Below are 22,210 nucleotides of genomic sequence, written 5' to 3' on the forward strand. Positions count from 1 at the left end.
ACACCAGGGACTGACTGGGTGAGGGACTAAGTGAACAGAATGAGCACAGACCAAGGCAGGCCACACCTGGGAGGCCAGAATAGAGCTGCTTTCTGGAGAGTAAATAGGTCAGTGTGAAACAGGAGCTCAAAATCTAGTCTTTGGCTGGGAGAGGAAGTCAGCAGGGCAGATAAGGAGACAGAGTATAGTCTCTTGGTTGGTTTGGTTTAAATCATAAGATTGGCTAAGAAAGAATTAAAAAAGATGCAAGTTGCATCAACAAATTGAGAAAAAACACCCCAGTGGAGCATTCCTCACTTATATGTGTTATCTGTGAGGAAGTGTGTACCTGTCCTAGCTGTACCTAGGCCGTTTGGTGGTTCCTCACTCTATACTTGCTCTGTCCTCCCTACCAGAGGGCCTGCATCATCTCATGCCTAGAAAGTGGCAACAAATTTCAAGGTGGCCCACCTGCCTCTCCTGCTAACCAATCTGCACAAAGATCTTCTAAAGACAGACTGCAACACTTGCATCACTTATCTACCTGATAACCTTCTCCTGCTCCCAGGGCTATCTCATTAAGACCAAGGCTACCATCTGATAGTCTTAGAAAGCCTCTCCATTAAGTGATGAAATCAAAAGGCTTGTGTTTGAAACCTGTCTTAACTCTTAGTTCCTCACGGGTAGACCTTGGCCAAGCCTCTTGATTCTCTGAGCCCCTTTCCTTAGCTCACGAAATGGCATAAATATCCTACATGTTCTGACTTGATAGTTGCACAGTGAGGATCAGTGGATATGAAAGGGATCTACAAACTGTAAAGTGCAATACCAACATTTTAATCCATTCATGTGTCTTGAATCTCTTTTAAGCCATTCAGGATGGCTTTCTTATTGTTCTCACATTGTTTCTCTACATGGGGAGTCTTCTGCGTTTAACTGACCAGGTAAATCCTACCCTCTGAACTCACTGAGCTTCCCATTCTGATGTCGTCCATCACTCACCACATCCTTAGTGTTGAGTCTGCTACCCTGAGCACGCTTCACTTCTTTTGCATACATACAAGAGTTAGTGAAACTCCTGCCTGGAGTTGACTCCTTATCACATTTATTCTTTTAGATAAATGTGGCAAAGTCTCTAAGACAAAATTGGTATACAAAACCCAATTGCACTTCTATACACTAGCAACATGTTAATAGAAAAATAAATTTAAAAAATGCCATTTATTAAAATACATATATGCCTGGGAATAACTGAAGTTGCATATCATCTCTATGCCAATAACTATGAAGAATTATGTGATAAAAGAAAATCTAAAATGCAGAGGTGAAGTTTCTATATTGGAAGACTTAATATCCTAAATATTTTAATTTCCTTCAAATTAATCTAGAGTCAATACAATTCCAATCAGAATTCCAGCAGCTGATATAATAAAAAGCCAAGTGCCTAGACGTTAAAAAGAAAAAAAGCTGGAAGGTATATGTTACTAGATTAAGATTTTTTATGAAGTACCAGTAATTAAGACAATGTAATATTGACCCAAAGAAGGATAAATTGACCAATGGAACAAAACCAGAAACACATATGTGGTGACTTGACTTATGACAAAAGGGCTGTGCAGAGCAGTGGGACCATAAGGTTCTTTTTTTTTTTTTTTTTTCATTGCTACTGTATCAACTGGTACCCACTTAAAAAATGGGTGAATCCTGATTCCCGCTTCACCACTACACACAAACAATTCTAGACGAATTCTAGATATAAATACTAAAGGTAAGACAATAAAACTTCCAGAAGAAAACATAGAACAATGACTTCTTGGCTTCTAGGTTGGTGAACAATTATTAACCAGGACATAAGCCATAAAGGATAAACATTGATAAAAAATTTCTCTTCATTGGGCCTCCCTGGTGGTGCAGTGGGTTGAGTGCAGCGCTGTGAAGCTATCCTCAACCTCTGCAGTGCGGGTTTGATTCCTGGCCAGCCAGGGAGATTCCTACATGGTGCAGCAGACATCTCCTGTCTCGCCCGCTGCTCCCCTCAACAGTACTTTCGGTCCGTCTGCCTGTTCTGCTCCCCACTCTGTCTCTGGTGAATCCTCTCACCCTCTCATGCCTCTGGCCTGTACCCCAGCTATTGTATAAATAAATAAATCTTTAAAAATAAATAAATAAATTTGTACATCATTTCTAGCAGGATAGTCATTTAAAAAAAAAAGAAGAATTTCTCTTTATCAAAGATTTCCATTGAGAAGGAAAGACAAGCAAGACAGTGGCAGGAGATAATTACAATACATATATCTGACAAAGGATTCCCATTGTAAAGCTCTAATAAAGAGACAGAAACCAAGTAAAATAGGAACCAAAGATATGAATTAGGTGCTTCATAAAGTAGAATATGCAAATGGCCAAGCATGGTCCTATGAGCAGGCATCAGAAAAATTCAAATTCAAATAACAAATACCACTAAACAGCCACTAGGATGGCGGCATGGAAATGCCCAACACCACCAAGTGTTGGTGAGAATGTGAAGACAATGAGGCCCACACACCGCTGATGGGAGCACAGATATGCTCAACCACACTGGCCAGATGGTTGGCAAGATGAACAGAAGTATCTATTCAGGGACAAATGCATACCTTACACCAACAATTCCACTGCTAGATGCATGCCCAGCAGAAACGGTCACATGTTTACTAAAAGACCTAGGTTCACCGTCGGTTCAGGCAGCTTAAGAGAGAGCCTTGGCACCCTTGGCATCATCCTCACAGGTTAGGGGAAACAAGCCAGCAGGGAGACAGCAACTTGGGCCCCGCCGTGAATCTGTATACACGCTTTCCTCTGGCATTCCTCGTACAGCCATCAATTGTCCCCTCTAACCGCTCTCCACCATTCTCCACAGTGGTACCCCGTTTTCCACCACCCTTATAGCCTCAGCCCTCAGGCTCAAGTGTGCCCACTTCTGCAGACCCATACCACACTCCAGGTGCCACCATCAGGCCTATGTGCCCCGAGCCCATGCTCCCAAGTGCCTCTTGCATTAGCAAATCAAGGCCGCAGGTGATAGCCACACAAGCCAGCGGCGCAAAAGCCTGACCAATCTTTATGTACCCTACACCTGAACACCGAAGTGCCTCTCCAGAGTAGAAGAAATCAGTGTGGCACATTCACAGGGTACCACATCTGGGAGCAGCAAGAATGCTGGAACTACTGAGATACATGGCCACCCCATCACTCACAAAGGAATGTGAACTGAACCTTTTAATGCGGAGTTTAGGGGGAGGTCAAACATTAAGTGCTGGGTGAGGGACAGGAGTGTTGGGGAACAAGAGCGGTTTCTGCGGTACTATTAACGTTCCACCCTTTAACTGAAGTTTTATCTATATGAAAATTTTGAAAATTCATGTAGCTGCTCATTTGTGTACATTTCCATGTGTGTTTTACATCACAATAAGTTTACATAAAAAAAATTTCCAAAGATAACCCCACAGGTGGTTCTTCACCATTCAGCAGTGAAAGGACGAGGCTCAGAGGAGTTGAGGCACGGGCCCTGTGTCCTCTGGATGTGAGAGGCAGAGGAGAGTTCAAACCCATCCTCTGTGCCTTCCCGAACACCGTCTCTGACTGCAATGAGGTGCCCTTCCCTCTCTTCCAGGGACGCCTTCCCTGCTGCTCTGTGCTCTCGGAGGCAGGGCCCTGGATCCTCGCTGCCTTTTGGGACTTTGTCGTCAGCACAGGACTGGACACTGCAGTCCTACAGACACTCTGGGCTATGATGTTTCTGTTCCCCCAAATTTATGTACCAGTGTATGGTAATTGGAGGTGGGGCCTTTGGGAAGTGGTTCATTTTAGGTGGGGCCTTATGACAAACTATGTCCCCTTTTAAGAAGGGGAAGAGACCAGAATCCACTCTCTGCCTCATGAAGACACAGCAAGGAGGCAGTTCCAAACTAGGAATCAGCCCTCATCAGATGCCAAATCTGCCAGCACCTTGATCTTAGACCTTCCAGACTCCAATACTTTGAATGTTTATTGCTTAAGCCACTCAGGCTAAGGTATATTTTTGTTAGCAGCCTGAGCTAAATTACTCAGTAAGAAGGACACAAAGCTATGTCCATAAACTCACTTTTCTTCCCCGTTCTTGAGCCTGCCTGGTTTTTGACTGCCCCTCCCCCCCCCCACCTACTTGGCAGTGCCCTCCATGTTAGACCAGGGCTGGCAGGGTGGCTTCTGGTGCTCCCAGAACATGGTCCAAGAGGAAGGAAGGGAGGGGCATGGAGGAGAAAGATGCCCTGGCCTTGTCTCCCCAACTCAGGGGGATCCTGGAGAGTTCTCTAGGGGTCAGAGGGGGCTGCACTGTAGTGTCAGCTCAGCCCCCACTCCCTGCCCCCAGGGCTCAGCTCTAACTGCTTCCTCTCTGCCTCAGCCTCACAGCTCTGGCTCCTGCAGGAGAAAAGGGAGGGGGCTGTCCTGTGTTGGCAGATGGCTGAGCAGGGCTTCCTTCCCGCTGCCTCCACCTCCCCCACACAGCTGGAGATTCCAAAGAAAGGAGACCTGGATGCTTTCAGGAGCCTCCTCTGAAGAGGCTGATGGCCAGCCTCCTAGGGACTCAGGAAGGGGGTCTCCACTGCTACCCTGACAGCCTGTGGGGAGACAGATTGTGTTCCCTCCTCCCCTCAGGCTGGAGACAGATGCCCATGCTGTCTGCAGAATCTGGTCCCTAGGACGTCCAGCACAGACTTCCTCTCCAGCGCCCATCTGCTGAGCATTTCCTCAGGTATTGGACTAAGCACTCTCTCCGGACAGGGTTGTGCAAGTTGCATCCCAATCCCAAGGTGGGAGGGGCGGGGCTCTATTAAATCCCATCTGACAGATGCAGCAGTGTTTCCTCTACCCTCTCGCAACCCCTACCAGGCTTGCCTGCTCTTCCAGACCTCAACAGGACCCTGACCACCCCTTCCCCTTTCACCCCTAGTCTTGGGCACAGCCCCTCCAAGTATGACTTTATCTGTAATCGGAGCTAACGAGTACCTACCTCAGGGCTCCTGTTGTGTATTGGGGGAAACTTCATTTATAAAGGAACTAGAATATAATTGAAAGTTCATCAATTGGCATCTAACTTTTGTTTTTTTTTCCCCCAACATGGAATTTGGTGACTCAAAACACTGCTAAGCAATAACCCTGAGCTTGAACTCTTGACCTTTTTTTCTCCAACTTTCCAAGTCCCTCTACTCTATTTCTTATCTGAAAAACTGGGGCCATTTCCATTTGGGGCTTTTAGAGATTAGATGTTTTTTTAAAGGCAAGGAATCATCTATCAGTTGTTTGCAGGAAGCTGTTAAAGTGCTTAGCTGATCTAAGAAATAGCAAACTCCCTGGGGCAGATCCTGTCCTGCTAGTCCTCTCCCTCACCATCTGCTTCACCATCTTCTCCAAGGCAGTATCCCCCGGGGTCTGGCACAGAGTCTACCAGGTGAGAACCCAGGGCTCTCAAGGAAAGGGGCCTTCCTTGCAGGAGCCACAGCCCCACGGCTCACCCCACTAAGACAGAGGGTTAGAAGCTGAGGGGCCAGGGTCAGTCGGGGCATCCCCTCCTCCTACACTGCTCTGACTCATAGAGGCTAGCAGCAGCTAGCCCTGGGGTGTGGGTAGATAAGACGGCCTTGGTCTTCCCTGGGGCCATCGCTGGGGTCTGGGCTATCACCCTCTAGGGCTGCTGCAGCAGCAGCTCAGTGATTTTTGGCTCCTCCAGTCTCTTTCCTTCCTGTTCAGTCCACACTTCCTCCACCATCTCGCTGCAGAAGACTGAACAGGAGCAGCTGTGGGAATCCTTTCACCCGAGTCCAGGGAGGGCCAGGGAGGGCTGAGGGGGGAATCTGGCCTCTCCACTCAGCAGATGGCTCGGACAGGGATGTGGACACTAAACGACACCAAGGGGCTGGTTTGGAGCAAACGACACTCTGTCTCTATTGGATCTGGTTTACACCAAATACCCCATGGCTTTCTGGCAGGGTCATCACCCTGCCTCAGGCCTTCTATCTCTAAATGTAGAAACAGGCACCTGCAGTGATTCAGATCCTCAAAGCCTTTTCTGGTCCTCAGCAGGAGCTGACCCGGGGTGCTCCTACCTCTCTCATCCTGCAGAAGGCTGTCCCAGCTGCCTCAGGAACACCCTGCAGCCAGTGTAGATCCGGTGAGGCAGGGAGATCTACAATCTGTGGCTCCCAGAAATCCTTGCCCATCTCCCTGACCCATCCCTCAGTTGCTGCTCTGGGGTCAGGCATGAAACTGGATCCCCAGATTCTGGCAGGAGAAAAAAGGTGAGGTAGAGGGTTGTCAACTCTTCACCCTGTTCTCCTGTCCTGGGACATAACTCCCGAGGGCCCTACTGGGTCGAGGCTCCTCAAAACTACTTATGCCCATGACAGTAAGGTCTAATTTTGGGCTGCCTCGTGTTTCTCTAACAAGTTTGACACCTCAGCTTCGAAATCCATGAAGCACAGTCAAGTGGGAGTTTAATAGCTGTGGTCAGGGGACTGCTCAGAGGGCAGTGCTTTGAACTGTCTCTCAGGCCCTCAGTGGGAGGATCCCACCTGCCTAATTTAGAGGGGGAGGGCAGACTGCCCTGAGGCTAGTCCCATGGCCTCCTTTGTTCTCAGAGCTCTTCAGGCTCTCGTATCTTAGAATAGAATAGGAGGGCCCTGCAAAGGAGCAGGGGGAGAGCCCCCCCCCTTCTGAGAATTTTGTGAGCCCATGATGGAGAAAGCAGCACTGTCTTCTCCCTAGTGGACCTCTCGACATGCTAGAATGGAGAAATCCCTGGGCCCAAGACACAGGCTTTACTGTCAGAGACCTAATAGCTGCGGGCCTCAGAAGAAGATGCCTCAACTCTGGGTCATAGCATTGTGTGGAAAAGTTTCCTCCACTAAAAACAAAACAAGACACAGGAAGAGAAGGCAGGCTCTTTCATGTGGAAGGGTTTATGTCTGTGTCCTTGGTGGGGAACATGTGTCCACACCGGAGAGCTCCTCCTTGACTGACTCACGCTGCCACCCCATCTTGTTTGATGTCATGTAGGCAGAATAAGTGTTTCTCTGATTTCCACTAGCCTCTTCAGTCTTCTGTGGGGCCCTACGTGACTCAGCGATACCCGGGCCCTCTCCTACCTGTGTGTCTCCCATCAAATGGTTTCACAGAGAAGTTTCATACTATTTTTTTTTTCTTCCTCTTTCCTGACTTTATGTGCTACATAATTTACAAAAGGATCAGGATGGGAAAGACAGTGGTTTTGAAGCAAGAGGCACAATGAAGGAAGGATGAAAGAGATGCAGTACAAACCCCTTCTTTCTAGCCGTTCACCTTGGGGCAAAATCTTCCTTCACTCTGCTGTTCCCCCCAAGGGCTCAGGATGGCACTGGGGGGTCCTCTTAAGGTGGAAGTGTTATAGAGCAACCCCGATATTAAACAGGTTCCTGGCTGTGGGTCCTCACCCGCGCGCTTTAAAGAGACTTATGAATACTCTACTACAGACACACACAAAAGGGTTAATAAAAGGTTTATTTACAAGAGAAAAAGAAATAAGGAAAATGTACAACTCAGGGAGAAAATAGGGAAATAAAGTCTTTAATGCGTCCTACCCGATCCGACGACCTGGAAACCCAAAGTCACTCCCAGAGCTGGCCGGACGCTGCGAGCTGGCCGAGAGCCAAACTGGAGAGAGCCCCCAAAGCCCACGTGTCTGCCTTTTGTATCCACCTGGCTTCTTAACCCCACCCTCAGGTCCCAGCCACCTTCCCTTTGGTGGTGATGGGATTTGGAGATCCCGGTGTCTTTGGCTTTGACCTGGGGTGGGGGTGGAGTCCACAAAGCCTATATGGAATTTGCTTTGGGACATCCTTTTTCCCCTAACAGAGGGACACCAGATGACTCAGAGGGTCTCCAAGCCCTCCCCTGTCTCCTCCTGCCTTTCACATACAGTTGGCATAAGCCAGTGCAAGTAAGAGATCTGCTTTCAGGACCCGGTCTCACCCCAGGACATTCAGTGTTGTCACACTCATCTGTCCCACAGTTTCATAAGCCAATTTTAATTTAGTCAAATTAACACTGTACCTAGAGATACAGACTGACAAAGGTGGAAGTGATTCCTCTCATTGTTTTCAGTTACAACCACCTCCTTAGCCAGAGTAAGCAAATAAGAAGGTAGTCATCACAGGCAGCACTGCCAGAGCCCCAGTGGCTCTCCCCTGGCCCCCAACACCAGCCTGTACAAGGGCTCATGACCTTCCTGCATAAACAACTCAGCCTCAGACCTGGTTTTGTTTTATTGGAGCTGATGGGACAGGGGCTCCCACTGTGTTTCATGTGCTTTTACTTAAATTAGCTCATGTAGTTCTCAGAAAAACTCTACATGGGACACAACACCGTTTACAGTGAGGAAACCGAGGTTCAGAGAGGCTGCGTGACTAGCCCAATGCCCAGCTCCTGGCAGAGTGAGGATGGGAACACCGCTGGATGAACTCATGCTCTTTCTGCTTTCCACTCCCAATCCTGCCCACAGGTTTAACACACGGAAAAGCACATGCCTCGCCTTCAGGACTCACTGCTCCTTCTATAGGGCTGTAGGTTGCTGTTGCAGGCAAGAGGCCTCCTCCAGGACATCAGAAGGCTGGCATGGACTGAGGTATTCCTTGAGGAAGGCCCTGCCCCAGGAGGCTCCATAGGACACTGCCACAGCCTCACCTTTCTCCGGCTGTCGAGTTGTTAGCAAGCAAGAAGGAAGGTCTTGAGTAAGTACCAGGTAGAAGAAGATGGGAAATGGTGTTCTGCGCATGTCCCAGATGTGGGCAGGGGACCCTGGAGCTCCGTTCTTCTGAGATTGAAGAAGGCCCCCATCTGATGAGACCCGCCTCTCCCACCGTCGGGATACACACCCACCTGCCTCCTGTCTGGGGGTCTCTCCCCACGTGGCTTTAGTGCTCAGGGCAGCCCAGCTGACTGGCACCCATAACCCTCCTGCTCTGTTCAAGTTTGGCTTAAACTTGCACTCACGTGCACACGTGAGACAGAGGCAGAGAACTTGGTTTTCAGGTGTGAAAGGTGCCGAATGGTAGCACCTGCTCTGGTAGCCTTTATTGTCACGTTAGTTGGGAGCTTTGCAGAGCCCTTAGAACAAAGAAGAAAACAGAGCAACAGAAGGAAAGAAAACATCCAAAGCACCTAGAAAGACAAGAAAGTGACAGGAAAGAACACTGGGGGGCGGGGGCATAAGCTGTTATTAGGGGGAAAAGGATGTCCCAAAGCTAATTCCATACAGGCTTTGTGGACTCCACCCCCACCCCAGGTCAAAGCCAAAGACACTGGGAACTCCAAATCCCATCACCACCAAAGGGAAGGTGGCTGGGACCTGAGGGTGGGGTTAAGCAGCCAGGTGGATACAAAAGGCAGACACGTGGGCTTTGGGGATCCCCCATTTTTGGCTCTCGGCCAGCTCGCAGCGTCCGGCCAGCTCTGAGAGTGACTTTGGGTTTCCAGGTCGTCGGATCGGGTAGGACGCATTAAAGACTTTATTTCCCCCCTGAGTTGTACATTTTCCTTATTTCCTTTTCTCTTGTAAATAAACCTTTTATTAACCTTTTGTGTGTGTCTGTAGTAGAGTATTCATAAGTCCCTTTAAAGCGCGCGGGTGAGGACCCACAGCCAGGAACCCGTTTAATATCGGGGTTGCTCTATAACACTGTCACTGAAGCCCAGGGACGCCCTTCACTTGGGCTGGGAGAACATCTCACTGTTAAGTTCTCACAAGTCCCCTGGGGCAAAGTGAGGACATGTTAGCCATGTATCTTGTAATAAATAAGTGCTAAGTCAGCACATTGACCCCTGACCTTTGATCTTGGACTAGAAACCTCCCTCTCCTTGAAGCCTCACAGTAACACATGTATTTTCAGGCTGTGCGAAGTCCCGGGAACATGTGCTATTTACTAGGAAAGAGGATGGGCTTTCTAATAGCCAATGCTATTTCTAGAAAGATATCTCTCCACCCGCAAATCTATTCTACATTCTATTGCCAGATTAACTTCCTAAACCAATGACAACTGTATGCCATTCCTCTGCCTTTTATTTCAGTGACTCTCCACTGTGTAACAAACAACATGCAAACTCCTAAGAGAGCTACAAAAAGTTCCCCAAATGATCCAACTAATTTTTCTAGATTTGTTTCCCAACCACTTGCTGTCCCTATCTTTGTTACCTCCTTCTTCCATCTTCAAAATCACACCAGCCCACAGGGCCCTTCTCAAGTTCTGTATTTTCCATGAAGGCTATTTAGACCCATTTGGCTTTGTAGTGATTTTTAAAAATGCATCTGTCTCCTCTTCCCATACCAGGCCTGCAGTTCCTTGTGACAGGATCTCTATTTAGTGACTCTGTGCTCATCCCAGATTCGGGCAGAGGGCTTCCATGCACCCAGCAATCTATGATTTTAAAAGAATGGGACTATAAGAGAAAGAACTGGGCTCCTGGGGCCACACAGGAGTACTTGGAGGAGACCAAAGACAATTGGGGGGAAAGGTTTTGGGGGGGTGGAGGGAGTCTGTAGATTGGAATTCAAGGATCGTTTCAACCCTGAGATTTTGTATTCCAATGCAGAATGAGAACCAATTCTTCTTCACAGGCTCTTGAGTTTCCTGATAAATCTTAGAATCCTGGACCTGGAGGCCCTGTTGTATGTCCCGCATAGAAGAAACTCCAGCATCAGGAGTTTCCACAGTTCAGATGCCTGAGAGCTGCTAGAAGGCCCTGAGGCTCAGGGCCTGGTGTCCCTTGTCACCTCATAGATGAGGCATTGTCCTCTGTGCAAAAAAGCCAGGCTCCCAGCCTAGACCTGCCCCCAGCCAGTGCCGAGCCTGTGGGCAGGGGCAGCTGTAGGTCAGGGAGAAGAGCAGAGCAGGCAGCTGTGAGTACGTCCCTCTTCAGTGCAGGTGGAAGCTGGGGGCTCCGTCTGGCGTCTGTTTTCCCCACCTGCCTGCAGTGCGGTTAGTCTGCTGGCGCCACCGAGACAGCAAAGCTTGGGGAATTTGATCAGCAAGGAGGGGGAGGTTGTCTCCTTAAGATGTGAGCAGGGTCTAATCCTCCACTCCCTCCTCCTCAGGCCCTGCTAATGCCCTTCCAGGGGGAGGGGAGAAAGGAGCTAAAGTTGGAGTGTCTGAAGTTTGCATAAAGAAGGGGGGAGCCCAGAATGCTTAGTACCCTTTTGAAACCCTGCTGCCCTGACCTCCAAGCTGAGGTGGTAGGGTGAACCCAGCACAGGCATCCTAGAGCTTCTTGGCAAGGACTGCCGCTTAGCAATTGGCAGAGGGTCAAGGCTCATTCCCCAGACTTCTGCCCCTCGATATTTTCAGTGTGGTTCTTCAATGACCCTGCCTCCCTAAATGTGTGGAGGCTTCTGTTCTCAGGGTTTTCCCATTAATTTCCTTGTGAAGAGGGTGGGGAGGAGACCCGGGGTTCCAAATCAGCTTGGGTTGGTGCTGTGACCCCCTTCTAACCTCTCCCTGGGAGACCAAACATGTTATCAGTGACTCAGAGAACCTACGGTCAAGGTCACTGTGATCTGTCTGATGCTGTCTTTGTCTGACATGAGAACCAACACTTCTCTGCTCCTGCCAACCGAAAGCAAAGCCCTGGCACTGGAGGAGCTATCCAAGAGCCCTATTCATTGACTACACATCATGGGGAGGTTTTTGCACCAGGACAGAAGGTCCCTAAGCTTCTGTTTCCCTAGCGGGTCTGTCCTGTGGTGTAAGCCCTTTCTCCCTGAAACTTCCCCGCTGAGAAGGTGCACCAAGCCCTTAAACCTCCTTTATTATTCCTTCTCTTCTTGCCTGGGCTCCTGGACTTTGGGGTCCTTGGGCTGCATGGGGAGATCTGAAATGGCTGGGTAGGAAGGGCTACCACCCCAGCCATGTGCCAGGGTCTGGAATACATCTAGGTGCTAGGCATGACACACTTTCTCTTTCAAGGGGTTTGTAATATAGACAGAGAGGAAGGATGGAGATAAATAGCTAAATATTAATACATGGGAACAGATGCTCAACAGGCGTGGCAGTACATACTGGAGAATTTAAGGAACAGGGAGCGGATTGGGGTGGGGCCTTTCTCTCCCCACAGCTGATGTCCTTTCCTCTCCCCAGACCAGGCAGGCATGGGCCATTAGAGGTAGTGCCCCCTCATCCTAGAAGGTCTGTGTTCCTACAGTGCTAGGACCCACTCATCTATGGTCCACCATCCCACCATCCAGTATAACTGGGGTCCCAGGGGAAAGGTGCTGGCAACCCCCGAGCTTTGTTTTCCTGCCTCCTTTGCTTTCCCCTACCTCCTTCCCTCTCCCCTTTCCTTGCATGCCTATACTCAATTCTGTCTCTTTTCAGCAGGAATATAATGTTCGGCTGCTTTACACCCACTCTCTGAATGCTGCCAGCGAATAATGACTAAGGTGGTGGGTGGAAGTACAGCAAGTTGAGACCAATTTAGCAGTCCAGGGTGCCAGGAGGAGGGTGATTTAGCAGCAAATGGCTTTGCAACAGAAAGAAAGTGAAGATGCCCCCCAGAACCCTCAGGCCAGCGAGCAAAGCGTACCACCAGAGTGACTGGATGGGGATTGCCACTGCCACCAGGGAGCAGTTAGACTCAGCGCAGGGCAGAGAGGTATCCTTAGGCACTGACCTCCCATCGCACACCTCAGCTCCATGTTGACATCTCTGAGGGATGCCTGGCCTTGTACAGCCTGGAGCTGGACCCCAGGGCTGGAAGTTTTGTTTAAACTAGTGCTTCCTCCTCTTCTGGTGGACACTGTGATCTGGAAGCATCTACAGCTCTTAGTGCTGAGGGGGACCCCAAAGCCTGTTCTGGGCAGGGCAGACACTGAGTTTCTGTGGTGTCACACTTCAGATTGGGCCACCTAGTCCAGGCCAGGTAGAAAGAGGTGAGGTGCGGCTCTTCCTACCATCTGAGGATTCATGTTATGGAATGTGCCTGTGAGTGTGGGGTCAGAGGAGAATATGTCACAAGGGCGAGATTATGAGAATGGGTGAATGAGTGTGTGTGTGTGTGTGTGTGTGTGTGTGTGTGTTGGCCACCATCCTAAAGGCAGTATTTTCTCCCACAGTGATTAACTAACATGAAAGCAATCTATAGGTGATTTGAATAGGAAAGTTCTTTACTGCCTTTGTTCCAGGTACTGGTGAAACCCACCTCACATCTGTGCAGACATTAATTTGACTTATCACTTAACAGGAAAAATTACCTCTCTGTTGGATTGATTACTACAATTAGTTTAACTGTTAATTAACACACACACACACACACACACACACACACACACACACACAGAGGTTTGTCCTCTTTCTTCCACCTGGCCTCCACTACCCACTGAATCTTCTTCCCTACTTACACTTTGCCCAAGTCTTTCCTCATCTGTGGGGCAATTTAGCTTCAGACTCTCCTAAGTCTGGTTTCCAATACTGATTATGTTATGGCAAAGAGTTGGCTATCCTGTTTTAGTTTGGAACTTGCTTATGGCTAAGGTGGAAACATTGAAATACATTATGGAATAAGGTTGGCATTCCAATGAAAAGTCATTAATTCTGACTCTATGAAGGCAAAAGTTACTATAATCTCAACAAGGAGTGGACCAACCTGATGACATAACGAGCAATGAGGAAATGACTGACGTGACAAATATCATTCCTTGCAGTCCCAAGTTTAGTCCCAAGTATCTACTTAGTCTAGATACTTGCAAGTTTATTGCTTGTTGAGTTGAATGTATATGCATAGCAAGCGCTTAGGAACTGGGGGGTGCATTTCCCCCCTGCATTTTAAACACTTATCAACAATTCAGTGAACTTTGTTTAATTAATGATACTCAATGTTTGGATGGTTATAGCCTCAGATCAGGAGTTAGGATGACTGGATTCAATTCTGTGCATTCTATTTAAAATACTGGGTAAAGGGAGGGGAGAAAAGAGGAGAAGAAGGACTAGGGTTAAAATAAGGGGGGGGAATTGTATGGGGAATATAACCAAAATGAAAATGCATACATTGTGCAAAAATGAAAAATGATGTAAGAATTATATAAAATAAAATATTAATTTAAATAAATAAATAAATAAATAAGATTCTTTACAGTGTACCCTAAGTTTGAACTTTCAAAAAAAAAAAATACTGGGTAGATTCCATCCACTCTGACAGACTCTCTCAATTTTCTAATCTTTTTTTTTTTTTTTTGGGTGAAATCTTTTCACATAATTGTAAATAACAACAATAAAAATAATTCTCTTTCAAAGTGCAAATTCCCATACATATGAAAAGGGCTATTAAAATCCCTATTCCAAGGAGCCTAGTGAAGGGGTAGGCCAGCTGGTGCAAGGCCCAAGCAAAAAAGTGAGAAAAGCAGATGAAAACCTCAAACACAGAGCTGCCCAGCCAAAGGGCACCTGCCCGGAAGCCCAACACACACTTTCTTGACTTTGGCTGACACCTACTTCTCCACTTCTCTAAATCCTTGGAGGAGGAGATCCGTGGCAATCTCCGCTCCGCTGGAGGCAGCTGTAAGAGGTGAGTTCCTGCCCATCCTTCATTCCCCACTGTCTGCTCTACTGGGGCGGGTCAACTTGCATAGAAAGAGGTGACAGGCTTTAGCCAGGGTTCCCCTTGGAAGAGAAATCCCATCTCCTTCGTTCTCAGTTAGCACCTTGGAGCTATGACCTTGGCTGTTGCTAAGTCTAATCTCATTATACCCTACTTTGGCCCAAGTTCAAGCTTTGGTTTACAAGCTCCTCTTCCCTGGCATCTTCTAGTTCACCTCCCTCATCCAGAACAGATGTTGTGTTCAAAGTTAGCTCAACCAATTTTTAATGCACTTGTCATTGATTCATGTTTGCTTGTTCTTCTTCCCAAGTCTCATCACAGATGTTAGTCTCAAATAATTATTTAGCCATTTTTTAAATCCCGCGTTTTCTTGGTGCCTCCCACGGGTCAAGCAAACTCAAGTTTGTTAAACTCAAACTTGAAAGGAAAACTAAAATCATCACCGCCTTAAGAAGGCATATGGCAACTCTGCTAAGAGAAGATATGAGGTGGTGCATAGGGCATGAGAAGGAGTCACCAAACCCTTATCATGACTTGGGGAAATCATGGTCCTACCACCTCCCCAAACACTGCAGCAATTCACCATCCCAAGTGTCCACTTAAGATTTCCAAACTACAGCAGCACAAAGATCTATTCAATAACTCAAAGGCCTAACATGAATCACTTAAAGATACCCAAGGTCATTGGAGACTTCTTTATTGGCAAAACCCCAGAAAGATCTCATCATTGCCCTGGCCCTAGGGGTTCCTGGTGCAAGATTTAAAAACCCCAAGTCTAGGTCATGACCTGTGCCTCCCATTTGCATAATTGTACCTGTCAGTGGGTTGACCTAGAGAGAGTGCATAGGTTGACAGGGTGGGCTAGGTTTTCCTTAAGCTCCCGCGTCAAGAGAGACAGGAACTGGGATGGACAGCCCAATAATAGGGCCAGGAAAGTCAGAGACCACATCAGCAAAGTCTGCCCCCGCAGAAACCCACTGGTAGAAAAAGTGCTCCGTGTAAAAGCTCTCTGACAGCTCTTTTCCTTCCCATCACTTTATTAAACAGCACTTGCCAAGGGCCACTCCTAGTAACTAAACACTTTATTCTAAACCGGGAAGTCAGACATACTTTCTGTGTCTAGCAAGTCTTCGGGAGCCAGTAGGTAAAGGGACCAGCACGGACTGATAGTAGGGCTCAGAGGAAGGCATGTGACCCAGTTTAAAATTAAGAAAAGGAGAGGGGAAGGTTTCTTGGAAGAGTTGGTCCTTATGGTAAGCAGGAGCTAGTTAGATGGAAGAGGGGATTAGGGCAAGAATATTGTACACAAAAACCTGTATTTCTATGTCCAAAGGTAGCAAAAGACAGTGGAAAGAACCAAGGGCTGACATGGGTTGAGTTCAAATCTTGCTCCATTTTATATCCCAGCTGTATTATTAACCTCCTTGTATGTAATATAATCATAAATACCCTGCAGGGTTGCACTGAGAATTAAATGAGATAATGAATAAAATGTACTGGGCACACAGTGCACTTAGTAAGTGGCATTAAATGTTGTTAAATATTACCCATTACACTAGTCTATAAGCTGCTTAATCATAGGTTTGCCAGCATTACCTTATTCATCTTTGTGGTCTTACTGCCTTTCCCAGAGCCTTGTACATTGTAGGCAATCAATGAATATTTATTAAATAAATGCTGAATAAGTGCAAAGGTATATAAATAAGTTTCCAGAATTAGAAAGCTGTTTTAATGCCGCAGGAGTCCATCTACCACTTCACCCATACAGGCAGACGTATGCTTCCCAAAACTGCCTGGCAAATCTGTCCCTCACATACTCCCACTACGCTGGATCTCCCAGCACACATAACACGGTGGCCATCCCGACACACATCTACTGGAGCACATACAGACAGATGCAGGCACTACCTGCAGACATACAATGCACAAACTGAGTTGTAGGAATAGGTTTTACTTCACGAGGCTACTATGAATATTAAACAACAATTATCTCAAATGTCCCATCTCCCTTCTTGCTCACTCAGAGAAACCTTGGAGAGACACCCTACTTTTTCCGCCTGATTTTCTTCTCACCTCAAGCAGAGTGAGTGCCCCATACTCACATCTACCTAGCTGAGGCCTCACACCTGAACACCCTGCTTCTAAGTCTACTTTTGCTCCTATTAGCTGGATGACGGCACCCTTCTGGGGCCTTGGCTTCTTCACTGGTAGAACAGAGAGTTAACCTTGCTTCACGCCAACCCAGTAGTTATGTTGTGAAGCTAAAGGAGATAGCAAATGAGATAACGTCTGTGATGTGCAGAAAGCACCTCAGAAGAAAGGCGCTGGATAAATACAAGGTGTAAATGCCCCGCCTGATTAGTGTGTATGCCTCTGCCCACAGACTTCCACCCACACTCTGTTCTTCTCCACCCTCGAACACAAACACCCTTCCCTTCTATAATGCTCACTCTAACACCCATTTTCATGTGTGTACACACATATATATATACACACACACACACACATACATTCTCAACACTTTCATTTTCCCCATCATACTCAGAGAAAATTGTTTTTGAACTTAGAGGAAGCTCGGGATACAAACATTCTCTTAGCCTTACCCACAGACTCTTCTCCAGGGTCTCTGGTGTAGGAATGATTGCCAAGCAGACAGCTCATCTCTGTGGCTGGGCGCCCACGATTACAATTAGGCTTCACTTCCAACAGAGCAGGAGACCCTTATCTGGTACAGGACCCTTATCCTGCCAGGACCTCTCTAGAACTCAGGGCCTCCCTACTAGTTTGCCAGCACCCAAGACCAGAGCAGAAGGGCTGATGGCCAAGGAGGTGTGACTAGAATGGAAGAGGAAGGATCCAGAATCTTAGATGCTCAGCTCCCTAAGCATTCCTTGTTTTTGGGACATTGAGGGCTAACAAGTCTGGAGCACTTTCCTAGGCCTGACATACTCCTGAGCAAGCAGAACACTCATTACCTGGACAATTCAATCCTTTCCAGGAATTAAGCAGGAATGAGAAACATCACCTGCCCCTTGGTGTTTCATTGCCTATTGCTACCGAGTTGTGAGTGCTAAAAGCCGGAGTTAAGCATGCAAAGGGTGTGTGTGTTGCTCTGACTGAATTGTGTATCTATGGCTGACCCTGAAGACTGCAGCTCCAGGGGGCCAGTTAAATACTCCGGTTCATTATCCCCTGCTACCTCATCTGCTGTAACACATTCTGTCAGTGAAACATTCCCAATCCCTAACTGCATCTGTGTCCTCACCACCACTGTGGACATGGCCGGTTTCCAAAGTTGCTGCCGGCAAAGTTCAGTGGCCAGACCCCCAGCTGTCAGACCCTCTGTCTGGCACCAGGACCACTCTGGCTTCACGCACACCCCCTGCTCATCAGTGTCACCGAACAGTTATATCCATCCAGACCCATCGGGGCTGCGAGCAGAAAAACCTCATCTGCAGGAGACAGACAAAGACAGAAGGACAGAAGCACCAGCCTTCCCGGGTGCCGGCACCCACCCGATCATCAGCACCCACCCCGCAGAGGGGGGGACCCTAACAGTTACATGCAGAGACAAAGACACCTAGAGAGACTCTGACACAGACAAAGACCGACAGACTCGCGGACGCACCGCACGCCACGGGGAGCGCAGCCTGCCCGGAGCGTGGGCGCGGGTGCCCGGGCGGCAGACACTCAGGAGGGAGCAGGCTCGTCGTCCACCGCACCTTACCTGGCCCCCGGCGCCTCGGGCTGACTTGGGAATTTATTTCTCAGTGTGTCTGGCGCTGCATTCCTGTCTCCTCTCCAGAGCTGGCGGGCCAGGTGGGTGCCGCGGCGCCCCGGCCCCTCCCGGGTCGGACTCGCAGGGCGAGGCGGGCAGAGAAACTTTCGGCCTCGGCGCCGGTCCGCAGCCAGCCAGCCCGCCCGCTCCTGGCGCGCCGGCCTCTGCGCGGGTCCCGAGCCGCGGGCGGGGCAGGAGGGCGAGGCGGGGCCAGCGCGGCCCCGCTCATTGGCTAGGGCGGGGCGGGGCGGGGCCGGAGGGGCGGGGATAGGTGGGCGGGGCCACCACCGGCGCCGCTCATTGGCCGGGGCTCGGCCTAAGCCTGGTCCCTGCCGCTCCGAGGCCTTTGTTCCCGGCTGACAGCTTGGGCTGCTCGCGACCTCCTGGCTGCTGCGCTCCATTGGCCCGGGCCGAGCGGGGTCCAGGCTCCGTCTCTCTGCTTTCACTTCCAGCGGACCCTGACGGACTGCCCTGGCTGCTCAGCCTGTCTCTCCCTCCTCTTGCCTTCCTCTGACTGTCCAATCTTTCTCTCCATTGCGTTTACTCTGTTCTTACTCCTTAGGTTTTTATTTTTTTTCCTTTAACCTTTCCCTCTCACTCTCCTTTTCCCCAGAGTTCCCCGTTCTTTGTCACCCCTTCTTCTTACTGGTTTCTTTTGCCCAGTGTTATAACCCCCTCCAACCCCCACGCCGGCAGAAAGGATGGTTTCTAGGATCAAAAATCCAGCAGCTGCAAATTGCATGAGTTTATCTTTTTTGATTGCTGGGTAATATTCCATTGTGTATATGTACCACATCTTCTTGATCTAGTCATCTATTTTTGGGCATTTGGGCATTTGGGTTGTTTCCATAGCTTAGCTGTTGTAAATAGTGCTGCTATAAACATAGGGGTGCAGGTGCCCTTTTGAATTCATGATTTTGTGTCCTTTGGGTAAATACCTAGGAGTGGAATTGCTGGATCATATGGAAGCTCCATCTTTAGCAGGTTGAGGAATCTCCACACAGCTCTCCATAGTGGTTGGACCAGTTTGCAACATGGATGGAGCTGGAAGGGATCATGTTCAGTGAAATAAGCCAGAAAGAAAAAGAAATATACCGGATGGTCTCACTCATAGCAGGAATTTAGAAAACCTAAATAAGAGACCAGGAAAAAGACTAATTATAATAAAGTAAAAATCAAAATCAACAAGCATCTATAAACTAGAAACACACTGGGGGGGTGAGGGGGATTAGGGTCAAAATAAGGGGGGTGGGAATTGTGTGGGGAATATAATCAAGATGAAAATGCATACATTGTGCAAAAATGAAAAATGATGTAAAAAAATATACAAAAAAAAAAAATCCAGCAGCCTAGGGGGCAGAGCTTCCCCATGCCAGGATTGCAGACCTGAGCCCCGAGCAGGGACATTCCCACTCCCAAGACATTTCAAAGGCAAACTTTCCCAGTTCCCTCCCAGAGACTGAGTTTCAGGTGAAAGCTAAGGCGTGTTTCAAGTTTATAGCTATTCATCTCACCTAGTTCTTGCTAACACTATTATTTTCTCTACCACCCTCACTTTCAACTTCTAGCAACCCAGGTAGCAGAGGGACGAAGCTTACAAGCTTTGGTCTGACAAAGGACCAGTTCAGTGAGTGGGGTGCCAAATGTTCATGAGGCTCAGGTCCTGGGGGTGCACTGAGGCAAATCCACTAAAATCAGGCATGGCTCTCCCCAGTGTCAGTCAGCCTCTGCCATAAATGGTGTCTGTGTGAGGACAGGGGAAGATTAAGGTGACTGACCTTTGATTATAAGTGGAACTGGGGAAGACAGCACAAAGGGGAGCAGCCACATTCTGTCACTCCCCTGTTCAAAGCCCTGAAGGGACCTTTACCACCCCAGGTATTGATCCTAAAACACTCTGATTCTCAATTCCAGGCTGCCTGGAAGGCAGCACAGCATGGGATTTAAGAGCACAAATAGGCTCTGTGTGACCCTGAGTCAATACCTTAGCTTCCTTATGTCCTAATTCATTCATTTATAAAATGGGGTAACAGTTTCCACAATGTAAACTCCCTGAGGGAAAGGACTTGTTCTCTTTTGTTCATTGTTAAGCAACTTGGTCTGTTTTGTTCACAGAAGTGTCCTCAACACCTAGAAATGGCCCATAGTTTGCACTCAATAAATACTTGTTAAACAAATGAATTCCTGGTTTATAGATTTGCTTTGAGGGTTAAGTGAGAATTCCTGACATCACTTGGTAGTTCTTTTTTTTTTTTTTAATGATTTATTTATTTATTTATACAAGCAATGGGAACAGTCAGAAGCGCAGGAGGGTGAGAGAATTCACCAGAGCCAGAGTGGAGAGCAGAGCAGGCAGAATGACGAAGTACACTGCTGGGGGGAGCAGCGGGTGCCTGGAGAGGTCTGCGTGCCATGCAGGACCCTCGCAGCTGGCTGGTGCTGCAGAGGCTGTGGGCAGCTTTGCAACCCAGCGCTCAACCGCTGCGCCACCAGAGAGGCCCACACTTGGTAGTTCTTAAAAAAATAATACTGTGACTTTTTATGTGTCAACCCCAGAGGCTACTCAACCTTCTCTGAATATCACCTCTTTTTTTTCCATCTTCATATATACTTATCACTTAGTTTGAGAAGCCTTTCTCTCCTTTAAAAAAATTGAGACCTAAAGTGCAACCTGTACTCACACTGTTACAGGGCAGCCCTGATATAAAACGGGTTGCCTGACTGTGGGTCTTCATCCGTGTGCTTAAAAGGGACTTATTAATACTCCACTACAGGCACACACAAAAGATTAATGAAAGGTTTATTTACAAGGGAAGGGGAAATGAGGAAATGTACAACTCAGGGAGAAAAAAAGGGAGATAAAGTCTTAAATGCATCCTACCCATTGCCGACCTGGAATCCCAAATGGCACTCTGAGAGCTGGCGGTGAGCCAAGAGCCGTGAAGCCAAGAGGCGAGAGCCACCCCAAGGCCCACGTGTCTGGTTTTTATACCAAACCTGGCTGCTTAACTCCACCCTCAGATCCCAGCAACCTTCCCTTTGGTGGTGATGGGATTTGTCTTTCCCAATGTCTTGAAGGCTTTGGTCTAGAGTGGGGGTGGAGTCCACAAAGCCTGCACGGGATTAGCTCAGGACATCCTTACCCCCTAACAATTCCTTCTCTGATCATCCAGGTGGGGTGGTGACTCTTCTTTCAGCCCCATGCTTTTCCCTGCATCCCCCTCCACTGACACAGCATGTAGATGTTTGCTTGTGACTGTGACTGCAGGTTTATCTTTCTTTAAGTTGTGAGCTCCCTGGGGTCAGTAAGTATGCTGTACCTCTATCTCCATGATGGGAGAAGTTTCCCAGAAATATTTGATGAACGGTTAACATAAAGCAAACATCCCAGAAAAGATGGATTCCTGGGAGGTAGAGTCAGGGGTCAATTGGGCTCCAGACCATTCATCTCATCTTTGTGTCTTTAGATGTGAATTATAGGGAGGGGCAAAAGGAGCTTCAGGACAGCTCCTGGCTCTGGTTCTACCACTGGCTCTTTATATGTTTTTTGAAAAACCATGACTCTGGCCAGCCCTCAGTTTTCTTACCTGCAAAGTGGGTAATTTTGATAAGATATCTTTAAGGATCATCTTCAGTACTGACATACTGTGATCTCTGTCAGAAGCATTCTAGGTAGAAGGTTGGACTTGACATACAGTTCTTCTATAATGACTGATTAGGCAAAGGGTGTGGTCAGTGTGTTAGTGGATGTGTGCAGGGTGGAACTGGGATGCAGCATAAAAACAACAGAAACACCCTGTGCAAGGGATACATCAGAGA

General features: G+C 48.1%; 1 protein-coding gene across 2 annotated transcripts in view; it reads right to left on the reverse strand.

Annotated features, from left to right (window-relative positions):
• Nucleotides 1–18,504, reverse strand: part of LZTS1 (leucine zipper tumor suppressor 1) — a 50,674-nt gene extending 32,170 nt beyond the window's left edge. For both annotated transcript variants that reach the window (XM_054690047.1, XM_037495759.2), the window contains exon 1: nucleotides 18,341–18,504. The gene's annotated coding sequence lies outside the window, so the exon portion shown is untranslated. The remainder of the gene's footprint in view (nucleotides 1–18,340) is intronic.
• Between the last annotated feature and the right edge of the window lie 3,706 nt (nucleotides 18,505–22,210).

The sequence above is a fragment of the Talpa occidentalis genome, unplaced genomic scaffold (assembly GCF_014898055.3).
Source record: "Talpa occidentalis isolate TD23 unplaced genomic scaffold, MPIMG_talOcc4v2.1 talOcc4.8, whole genome shotgun sequence".
In the NCBI taxonomy this organism is placed as follows: Eukaryota; Metazoa; Chordata; class Mammalia; order Eulipotyphla; family Talpidae; genus Talpa; species Talpa occidentalis.